The 12,107-nt window shown below is 33.9% G+C and overlaps 1 protein-coding gene across 22 annotated transcripts in view; it reads right to left on the reverse strand.

The window, feature by feature from the left end:
- The window catches only part of LOC127854865 (neurofilament heavy polypeptide-like), an 85,479-nt gene that overhangs the window by 43,230 nt on the left and 30,142 nt on the right, over positions 1–12,107 (reverse strand). The window contains exon 1 of one of the 22 annotated variants that reach the window (XM_052389947.1): positions 8,651–8,735. The exons of 19 other annotated variants lie outside the window; for them this stretch is intronic. The gene's annotated coding sequence lies outside the window, so the exon portion shown is untranslated. Of the gene's footprint in view, positions 1–8,632; positions 8,736–12,107 lie in introns of those variants that run through there. 2 more of the 22 variants (XM_052390003.1, XM_052389975.1) reach the window with 2 other exon arrangements.

Here is a 12,107-nt window from a genome sequence, read left to right on the forward strand (position 1 = left end):
AGTGAGCGCAATAAATAATAATAATACAAGTAATAAAGGGTATAAAACGACCAAAAATACCTGCCTCGGCATGGACGTCGCCATCTTGTTTGTCACGTGATTACCCCCTCTGTCATAACCAGGGCCCTGGCTGCTGCCATTGGCAATTGTCCCCAAATGAAAGATTTAGAAGAGTGGCTATTCAATATTTCATTTTGTGAAAAGAAGTGGGGATTAAATTCAATTAGATGTGGAGAATTGTTGTTTCTGTCATTAGTTGCCACATTCAGAGGTCATGCAAAGTTGAACATTGACAGTCAGGAGCCATTAGACATATTGACATTTTTTTATATATGATGCCTCGACTAATAATTTGTATTGCATTCTGCTATTTAACTATGCTTCTTCAAAGTTAACCGGCCCATTAAAACAAGGCTCAAGAATGAAAAAATAAGAAGAGTTTAACCTCTGCTGAAATAAAGGTTTACCTGGCACTGGCAATACATATGGTGCTAATTCACAGGTCAGATTTTAAATTTCCGCTGGTAAATAAGATTTTAAATGTTGTTGTTTTTTATAACAAAAAAATATGTGTAAAAAATATATGTATTTGAATAAATGTTAAATTGATTAACAGTCAAAACTTCAAGAAAGTAAATAGATACTGAACATTACTGTTCACAATTTTATAAGTTAATACATCTGTACAGGTACATGTATATAAAAAATCTAAAGTGTACAAGTATATCAAAATTTTCAATCAAGGACAAACAACAAAATTTAAGGTTTTATTTACTTACGTCTTATAATAATTGAATGCATCCTGGTGAAATCAGCTGCCCATTTCAGCCTTTAATTTATATAAATTAATTCAGCAGTAATGAGGCTTATCAGCATATTACATATAATATAGTTAAATTCAATTCAGTTAAATACATTTATAAAACAACATTTACATTCAAGTGTTTTTGTTTTATTTGTCAATTTTTCCACCAAACTGCCAAATGAGATTTTTTCTGATTAATGATGATGGGCATGGTGTAATTAGGTGATGCTTTTAGACATGTACCACACAACATGGCAATATATGAGCACTGAACTTATTTATAACGCAGCCTGTCCTTTATGTTTAACATACATTTTGCGTGCGTTTAACGTGGCGTTATTGGCACTGCGTTTTATGTGCGCTTTTTCTTAACAAGTTAATTTTTACCAAATAAAAAACAGGAACTGAGTCAAATGTGCGCTTTATGTGGGTTAAAGTACGCTTTTAACTAGATAAGAAAAAGTATGCTTATGACTGTGTCAAAATGTGCGCTTTTATGTGGGTAAAAACTGCGCTTTTAAGTGAGTTAATGTGTGCATTTGTATAAGTGTGTTTTTTGCTGCCATTTATGTGTGTTAAACTTTAAGCGAAGTTTTAACCCACATAAAAGCACACATGTTGGTAAAATGTGCGCTTTTTGGCGAGTTTTAACTGCGCTTAAGTGAGTTAAATGTGCATTTTTTGTAAGTCAGTTCTTTTAAAAGCAAACATTTAACTCGCTTATAGCCCAGTTATTTTAACCCACATAAAATTGACATTTTACGCACATGAATGGCAGTCAAAAATGCACTTTTAAAAGCACACATGTGTGTTAAATGTGCATCTTTTGCCTTAACAAAATTGATAAAATTGCATTTTGTCAAAAGTTTTAAAATGCAGATATGAAATTGAAATCAAATGTAAGTATACCTAGTATATTTTAAATAATTACAAGATCATTCAATTTTACACTTTAATGTGATCCAACATTATTACATTTATTAACATACATGAACAATTTAATTTCAATGATAACAATTTTAACAAAACATAATAGCATACTTAACAGTATATACACAGGAAAAATGTTGACTCGTGTTGAACAATCATTACACACAAAAAAACATGAATCAAAGAATTTTATATAATCAGTTCATCTGGTCTTTGAGGCGACGGAGCTCGGCTCTCATTTTCCTTTCAGCCAATGCCACAGGTCAGTCGAATTTCTTTGCAGCTATCTCTGTAATGAAGTATTGAATGATATATGCTGATTTGTTTACTTTTCACTTACTCTTAAAAAATGTATTTGATACTTAACATTCACAAATATCTCATTAATGTTTAAAGGTTTTGTTTTTATAACATGACCAGCATAATATAAGTACATCAAGCACACTTCCATAGCCATTAACATGCCAAATATGGCCTGACTTTTGTCCTTTGGGAGACCAGGATCAGGTCCCACGTTGTCAGGTACCAGCTCCCTTCATTGAGCAGTCTTTAACATTCTTTCCAAGGGATCTATTGATCAATGTAAATTTCACCTTGGGGTTTAACCTTCAAATTTAAAATGTAAAAGTTCTCATTTAAAATGGGGTAAAGAAATCTGTTCATTAATGAACAGAAATAGGTATAAATAACATTTAAGATTACAATAACCGTAAAAAATGATAAAATACAGCCATAATAATTAAAATGGTGTTGTTTTTCCTTAAAATTGCATTACATTAACTTATCCATTTACATTTCCCAGTGACAATACATAAATATGATAATGATCATAATTAATTCAAAAAACAAAATAAAAAAAGGATGCAGAAAAGAAAATACAACCCTGTTGCAACTGTTCTTCAGTATTCCAAAAAATCAGGCAGTTGCTGAGCTATGAGACCATATCACTTTAACCACCCACTTTGAATCTCCTTTGCAACAAACTTATTGTTGATTTACACATTGTAGTAAATACACATTGTTTTCATCACACAATACTTCATGCTGAAAGAATTGACATGACGCCTTATCGATGATCGCTCCGCTCACTTAATCACGTGGCTTAGCGGTTATCAAACCTAGTCAAGCTAACACCAAAATGGCTTCTTTGCCTATAGACTGCATATAGATATACGCGATATTCCTGACGATTTTTATGGACTTTGTTAACACCGTTTACACTTGTAAAGGGATTGATGTCATTAAGTTATTCTGCAAATGCAAAAAAAAATACGATTATAGAGAACATCAGCTATTTAAAACGTGTAAATCGGTACATTAAACACGCTCTCAAACGCTTGCGCATTTACCGAAATCAAATCCGTTATTACGTGTCATGGTGGTATTAGCAATAAATTAACACTTCACCGGTATTTACCCATGTTATTTACAAAAATATTACCCAAACATTTCCCCCTCCCGGTGTATTTAAAACGAAATAGCGCTCCATTCCTGGTGATTGGTGAACTTTTACGCGCTTTTCGACGCCGAGTGGGTACCTCAATCCCAAATATTATTACGTATGAAAGTGATATATTAAACATTGCTTGTGGGACCTTTATCAATCACTTTAATTGAAAGCGCAAAACAACACAATAAGTTTGGTCATTGTCTGATATAAATTAGCGTTGTGCGAAGGGAAACTTGGTCATGCTAATTAATAAAGCTACCAGTATCAGACGCTAGCGCAGGTTCCAACTTCCACCAAGTTACCGCGTTTATAGGTTAACTTATATCAGTAACAAATAACTCTTTTACAATAGCATTTATCGATACGTCTTTATTTAAATAGTAACAATGTAGTTTTCACTTGTTTTTGACACACACATAACTCGATTTTTAACGGGGATTTAGTTAAGTTACACAAAGTGGGTACCAAAATTCTTTATTATTTTACATGCACGCGTGACATAATTCATATTTAAAAATGCTTAGTAATTGCTTTTATGACATTTCATTTTTTTTAAATAAATTAATGTTCTATAAGGGAGATCTCGTTAATTCTTGAAGCTTCCACTTGCTCTTGTCAAGACCGCATTTCCGCGTTGGAAACGGTATAAATTTTATTCATCTAACTTATCTTCCTGGATACCAAATGTCAGGTTTGCATAAACCCTATTTACAGCGTTTTTGCCATATTTCATTTCTGTTTTTATCCGAACAAAATGAACGAAACACGTTTTAAAAATGAGAACTAGGCATCAAGCTCCAAGTGTGGATTAAAAGCGTTTATTGGTGACATCACATGTCTGCACATGTGTAGATACCGTTAATAAGATATCATGTGTCACCTTCAAATAACATGTATGATGACAATTAAGTCCATTACTATCAGAGTAATAAAACACGGCATGAATTAGGCTTCATGCTGGGTTTTATTTCTCGTAAAGTAATTCAGATGAACATTGCTGCGATTAATCACCTAGTAACTGGTAAAACTATTAAAAAACATGAACTATTATGCGATGATCAGATCGATAACATAAACTATTTAAATCTGCTAGTATAATCGATAAAAAGATATTGTAATTGATGTTCGGTTGATCGTGGGGACGACCGCATGCATTTATCCATCACTTACACTCGATTGGTCATTGTCGGCTCGGGTACTACTAACATGTACCCCGGGTACTCTTAAGTATACTTACATGTACCCCGGGTACGGTAAATATACTTAATCGTACCCGGTCGATATTAGACTGTACCCGAGTTGTATTCCCGCCTAAAATCCGATGTCGTAAAACGCGCTACCGATTACCTTAAACAAACTTCTCTTTAAGAAAAACTGCGTCAACATGCTTTGTGAGTATGAGTTTCGATAATATAGAGGCCATTTTTCAGAAAATTGACATACATGTGTATATAATTAATTTAAAAAAATAGTCGACAACTGCCGATTTAGCGGTAAATTTCCCGGATACGTTTTAGTATATTTACCGTACCCGGGGTACATGTAAGTATACTTAAGAGTACCCGGGGTACATGTAAGTAGTACCCGAGCCGACAATGACCAATCGAGCATCACTTACTCTTCTCAAGATCTCTTTTCGGCTTTGGAAACGATATAAATTCAATGTCACCAACAAATCTTTCAGGATATCGATTGTACAAGTTACATAATCCCCATTGACACCGTTAAACCATTTTTAATCTACGTTTTAAAAGAGGAAATCAAAAGAAACTCGTCACAATAAAAGTGAACCTTGACATAGCTTGTCTAGAAAATGGCAGACAGTTCATTGCTAACTAGCGCGCCCGATTTATCGATCGCTGATTGGTAGATCAATTCTTAGATAAGGATTTGATTGACAGTTGGCATCATGTCAATTTAAAGACATTTTACACTAGAATAATAAGTCTTAATGTTGTCTATCAACACCCCTTTGTTAGGCTAGATGGAGGACTGATTATATAAGGGACTGGCTAATCTCTTATGATCTGATTCCATGCAGTGTCAGCCAAAAAATACATACCGTATTTTACCATGCATAGCGCGCAGTTTTTTACCTTCAAAATTCAAAATAAAAATTCAGTGCGCGTAATACATTGACACAACGCTTTCCTATTTGCTAAATTGCAAAAAATCCATTTCTTAATCGTAAATCTTCACAATTGCGGCCATATTTGTTATTGCAGAAAACAACACCCTATAATGTTATAGACTGAAGGGGCCGTTGTCGAAACAACAAATAGCGGGAAAGGTTAGGAATGAACGGGGAAGTAACAGTTTTGACAAAAATTAAAAGATGAAAAAAATGTCTTTGTTGGTGTTTTCACGCTTCTTCATTGATTGTTCATTAAAAAAAAATCGAGGTATATCGATCCCCGTGCGTCGCGGTATTGTTTGTTAAAGTTTTTGTTGTCATAAAAACTCGTTGATTTACAATGCAAAACGTCTTATTTGAACTGACGCTAATTATTTCAATCATATTTCTCAACTTCGCTTTTGCTTTATTTTGATGCTTTATTTTGATAATTTAATCCAAAGTTTAATGTTAGCAATTCCAAAAATTTGCACTCGATGTGAATTGACAGTTTGACGTCATCAAAGGAAAGCCGCTTCCTGTCTGAAGCAATAAAGCGACAAGTTTCTCGCCGACAAAATTGGCTTCCTTTGTCTAGCAATCAACATGCCGAACCAATCGTGTGTTTGTTCATCAATGGCAATTGTCCAATTAAATAATAGCATGTGCAAAGCTCCGCCTTCGAACCTTTTGCAGAGAACGGAGGTGGAGTTTAACGGTTAATTGAAGTGTTTAACGTAAGTTGAGATCCGATTCGCCGAAATTACTCGACCCTAAGCATTGAAATGACAAATACATTTATCAATGATTTTCCGATCTCTGCATTAATATGCTACTGTGCGAGTATACTACGTAGGTTACAAACCAACAATAGAGAGATAGACTCGTTTTATTTTCTTTAAATAGAGACAAACAAATGATATTTGTCTAATAGCTTTACGCCGATAACGCCAACCGTATGGAATTAAGCGTTCGGGTGTATTGTTTGTCTAACTATAAATACTTATCAACTTGACGCAGTGAAGGCGTGAAATACCGGGTCAAACTGGATTTAATGGGGAGCATCTCTTAATGGGGTAATATTTAAGTCAATGAAAAATAAAATGGGATCCACGGACGATTTGCGTAAAATTAGACATTGCGATGTTGCGGGTCTGCAGAAGAAGATGTCATACGATGTTGTGAGTGGCAGGTAATGAAAATGTTACACTGTTCAAATCTGAGGAATAGGTAATAGTGGTTCGAATTTAATGCGCAGGGGTCTTACAAAAACACGCGCAGTGCGCGGCAATAAGGACATATCGGTGTTCTCGAGAGAATAATCTAAAAAATTGTTGAAAATATAGTACTATGCAACCCATGCTCCTGATTGTATAAACGCTCCCTACTTTAAAACAAAAAATTAAGCGCCCGAAAAACTCGGATTAAATGATTGCGCAATATAAGAATGGCGGCCATTTTCGACCAAATTTTCAGGTTTTTGGTCTTGAATTCTTTTTTTTTCTCCATTTTGGCTTTGAAAAATCGCATGCGCGTTATACATGGTAGCGCGCTATACATGGTAAAATACGGTAATTTGAGAAAATATCCACTGATAAGCCTGCAAGGCACAATTCAACACCAAAATATTCATTTAATAATACACAGCACCCTTAGCACATTATATCTAATTGTGAATATTTAAATATTACATGCTGAATGGTGTTAGCAAATAACAATAATATTATAAATATTATTTTAATTGCCTTTTAAAATGTATGTTTATGGTCAATGTGGTAGACATTAATTGTATTGGGGTTAAATATCAGTATAAGAAAGTTCAAATACTTATGTTTTATGTTGAGGAGATATAATTGATGCTTGCAATCCCAAATAATATTTTTGACACTTTCAATATTTTTAATTAGTTACCCACAGTCTGATTTATTTGTACTTGCCCTTTTAAAAGCTGTTCTATATTGATTCATATATTTTATGAGCAGACAAATTGCAACAATAATACCATTTTAACATTATGTGAAGATAAAAAAGAATTCAGTACAACCAGTAACCGCTTTGAATTCAAACTGCACATTATATTATAACAGGTATATTACTATATTAATTTATTTGTTGTAAATAAATAAAAGACACACTTTTTTAGAAGTGTGCTAAATGTGTGTCTTTTTAGAATTGTCCTTTTAAAACAGATGTATGATAAAAGCGCACTTACGAAATAAAAGACTAACTTATGCTTTAAAAGACACACATAAAAAAAAGAACAATAGCACTTTTGTGCGAAAAAACCTACATCTATAAATCTTAAAACACACTTCTTAGATAAAAGACTAACATTCTGCTCACATCTACACTCAAAAGCGCACTAAAGGAGAAAAAAACGCACAAAAAACTAACTGCTTCACTTAAATACTCACTTGGAAAGAAAAAAACACACAAAATGTGAATTTAAACGCCCTTATGCACACTGAAAACACAGATATTTACTAAAAACACTTATTAACGCACTTTTAAGCGTGCTAAATGTGTGTTTTGTTAAAAAGTGAGTTTTAATTCGAGAAGGATATAGCTTAAATTGGAGATACAATGCATGTTTATTTTATCATTAAAACAGATTAAAATTTGACATTCAAGTAAGGACTAGTGTAACATTTGTTTTTAAGAATTAAACGACAATGATTTAAAAATAGTTACAGAATGGCTAATATATTTTAATTGCGGCAAAAAAAATATTTAAATGGCGAAAATGGGTTAACATTTTAACACAGCGAGAGCTGTGATAACAGGCATCTTGATAAACACAAATAATATAATACTTAAGGCCTATCAATGACCATCAATCAACTGACAAGAATAGAATAGCTGCTCAAAATGACATCAAATCTATTATGATGATGAATAACATGTGTTTTTTCCCCAAAAATGCTTCATTTGACAAAGCAATCACAAAACTTAATGCTTATACCTGTATACTGCAGGGACCGTATAACTGTAAGGTATAAAAATTACTCATATTCAAACACTGGTATTTCATTAACAATCATATAGATCAATTTTATTACAGACCTTGATTTTGAATATTTTATACCAAATGTTTTCCTTAATAATTCATTAGTGGACAAACAATTATTCCGATGTAATTTTATGTATGATGAAGAAGTGCTAAATAAGACTAACACTCTAGCCTTTTATGTAGTAATGGCATTATCCCGTATAAAGCACAATTAACATTCATATAGTCATACTTGAAAATGCAATAAATCAATTTGACTTTAACCAATTCTGAACATTTGTCAAAAGTGACTCAATACTTGTTTTTACATATTTTCAAAATTACCTAGTTGAAATTACCAACCTTAAACTCCAAGCCAAACACTTTCAAGACACCTACATTTGAGTGTGTAGCAGGGTAATGGCAAATGTCTATACATTTACAACAATAACGATAAATAATTATCAAACTATTATCAACGCCTAGTATCTGTGATCAATGGAAAATGTTGATCTGGACTGTTTGTATATGACAGACATGTACAAGCCAACTTACTGGGGTGTATATCTGCATTTGCGTTTAAGTGAATGCATTACCCAATTGAAAAAATATTTCAAGTATTTATACACCCAGAAGAGATTTCAATGTAAAAACTGATCCTTTATATTAGTTACACACACTGTTGTGAACTAGAGAAATGTAAAAATGTAATGTGTTAACATAATGAAGCAGATGGCTTTAAAACTTAAATATAGAGTTGTGTGTTTCAAATAATAATCAATGGTCATTCGTCAACGGTCTATATCAAATATATTGCATACATCACATTAAGATAAGTTCACTTAACAAACAAAAAGTGATAAGATTACTACTGCAATACAAACCCTGAAATAAATTACTTACAAAAATAACAAGCAAAAGGGCATTTTACACTTAACATTCTCAACAATGTGGTTTTGGACCTGAAGCTCAAAGTGTCAGCATGCTGTCAAGTGCATCCTTTAGCATACATTTTTTTTAGCTCAGCACCTATTCTGTCTTAATTAAGGCAGTGTGATGGCACACCAAAACCTTTCTATGGTTAAGTTCATTTGCAAACGGACCTGAGCAAAATGAAATTTAAGATAAAGTATTTGACCATTTTTCAGATAGGTGTGTGTAATCATAATGGAGCATAATCATGCATGTATATATCATTGTCTGTGAACATGTCATTATGTGAAATTGAATATTGGATATAATACCTGTCAAATCGTTTGGAGACAGTCTACATCAACAGTGCATTTTAACCACCTACATGTCTCCAATCTTTTTGTGTTCATGGTTGTAAAATACAGCATATAATAACCTATCAATTTGTGACTTTATATGAAACGTCTACAAAATCTAAGGTCACTATAATAAAACAAAACAAGAGCACCGCCTAGCGGGTGCAGACCACTCATCTATTATTCTTTTAAAAGGTGTAGGGACCTATCTCAATATTAATCACAAAGGATGGAGGGGTGGAGTGGAGAGGGGTGTATAGTGTGGGGGTGTGGTCATTTATTACATTATCTTCCAAAAATACAAAAAAAATGCAAAAAAACAAATAATTTTTTTTGGGGGGGGGGGGGGATTCTTGGGTGGGATGGTTGGATGGTATTTCAAAAATAAAATAATAAAAATAAATATTTGTGTTTTTTTAACCATGTTTGAAAAAAACAGGAGATGTGTTTGTCAGAAACACAATGCCCTCTATTGCGCCGCTTTGAAATTATTATTATTATTTTTTTTTCTTTTGACCTTGAAGGATGACCTTGACCTTGAACTTCCACCACTCAAAATGTGCAGCTTTATGAGAAGGACACTTTGAAATATTATTTTTTTGACCTTTGACCTTAAAGGATTACCTTGACCTTGAACTTCTACCACTCAAAATGTGCAGCTTCATGATAACGCCAATTTGAAATTATTAATTTTTTCGACCTTTGACCTTGAAGGATGACCTTGACCTTGAAGAATGACCTTGACCTTGAACTTCCACCACTCAAAATGTGCAGCTTCATGAGAACGCCGCTTTGAATTTTATTATACTTTTTTTACCTTTGACCTTGAAGGATGACCTTGACCTTGAAGGATGACCTTGACCTTGAAGGATGACCTTGACCTTTAACTTTCACCACTCAAAATGTGCAGCTTCATGAGAACGACGCTTTGATTTTTTTTCTTTTTTGACCTTGAAGGATGTCCTTGACCTTGAAGGATGACCTTGACCTTGACCCTACACCACTCAAAATGTGCAGCTTCATGATAATGCCTCTATAAATTTTTGTTTTTGTTTTTTTACCTTTGACCTTGAAGGATGACCTTGATGGATGTCCTTGAACTTCCACCACTCAAAATGTGCAGCTTTATGAGAACGTCGCTTTGAATTTTTTATTTTTTGACCTTGAAGGATGACCTTGAAGGATTACCTTGCAGGATGACCTTGAACTTCCACCACTCAAAATGTGCAGCTTCATGAGATACACATGCATGCCAAATATCAAGTTGCTATCTTAAAAAGTGAAAAAGTTATGGCCAATCTTAAAGTTTTTTTTGGACTGACAGACTGACTGACAGTTCAACTGCTATATGCCACCCTACCGGGGGCATAAAAATAGGGGGGTAGGGGGGGGTATAGTGTGAGGGTGTGGTGGTCATTTATTAGATGATCTTTAATTTAAAAAAAAAAAAGAGTCAAGGTCATTCAAAGGTCAAGGAAAAATTCAACTTGCCAAGTACAGTACCCTCAAGATAGCATGAAAGTATTTAAAGTTTAAAAGCAATAGCCTTGATACTTAAGAAGTAAAGTGAATCTAAACACAAAATGTAACCATATATTCAAAGTTTCTAAGTCAAAAAAGGGTCATAATTCGGTAAAAATGACAACCAGAGTTATGCAACTTGTCCTTTACTGTCCCCTCATGATAGTTTGCGAGTGTTCCAAGTATGAAAGCAATATCTATGATACTTAGGGGGTAAAGTGGACCTAAACACAAAACTTAACCAAATTTTCAAGTATGAAGGGACTCTCATTTTCAATCACAAAGGAGGGAGGGGTGGAGTGAAGAGGGGTGTATAGTGTGGGGGTGTGGACATTTATTACATTATCTTCCAAAAATGCAAAAAAAATGCAAAAAAAAAATCAAAAAAAAATCGGGGGGGGGAGGGTGGGGGGTGGTGGTGGGGGGGGGGGGGGTGGATTCTTTGGTGCGATGGTTGGAGGGTATTTCAAACATAAAATAATCAAAATAAATAGTTGTGTTTTTTAACCGTTTAAAAAAAAAATTGGGGGGGGGGGGTATAGTGTGAGGGTGTGGTGGTCATTTGTGAGATGATCTTAAAAAAATAAAAAAAAAATAAAAATAAAAATAGGGGGGGTGATTTGGGGGGGGGGGGGGGAGGGGGGGGGTCACGGGGGATGGTTTGGGTGGAGTCTATTGTGGTATGTCAGGTAAGAGTAGTTTTGTCAAAGTATCAATCAAATCTAATCATAAATAAAGAAGTTATGGCAATTTTAGCAAAATTTAATAATTTGACCTTGAGAGTCAAGGTCATTCAAAAGTCGAGGTAAAATTCAACTTGCCAGGTACAGTAACCTCATGATAGCATGAAAGTATTTGAAGTTTGAAAGCAATAGCCTTGATACTTAGAAGTAAAGTGGATCGAAACACAAAATTTAACCATATATTCAAAGTTACTAAGTCAAAAAAGGGCCATAATTCCATAAAAATGACATCCAGAGTTATGCAACTTGTCCTTTTACTGTACCCTTATGATAGTTTGCGAGTGTTCC

The sequence above is a fragment of the Dreissena polymorpha genome, chromosome 1 (assembly GCF_020536995.1).
Source record: "Dreissena polymorpha isolate Duluth1 chromosome 1, UMN_Dpol_1.0, whole genome shotgun sequence".
NCBI classification, from domain to species: Eukaryota; Metazoa; Mollusca; class Bivalvia; order Myida; family Dreissenidae; genus Dreissena; species Dreissena polymorpha.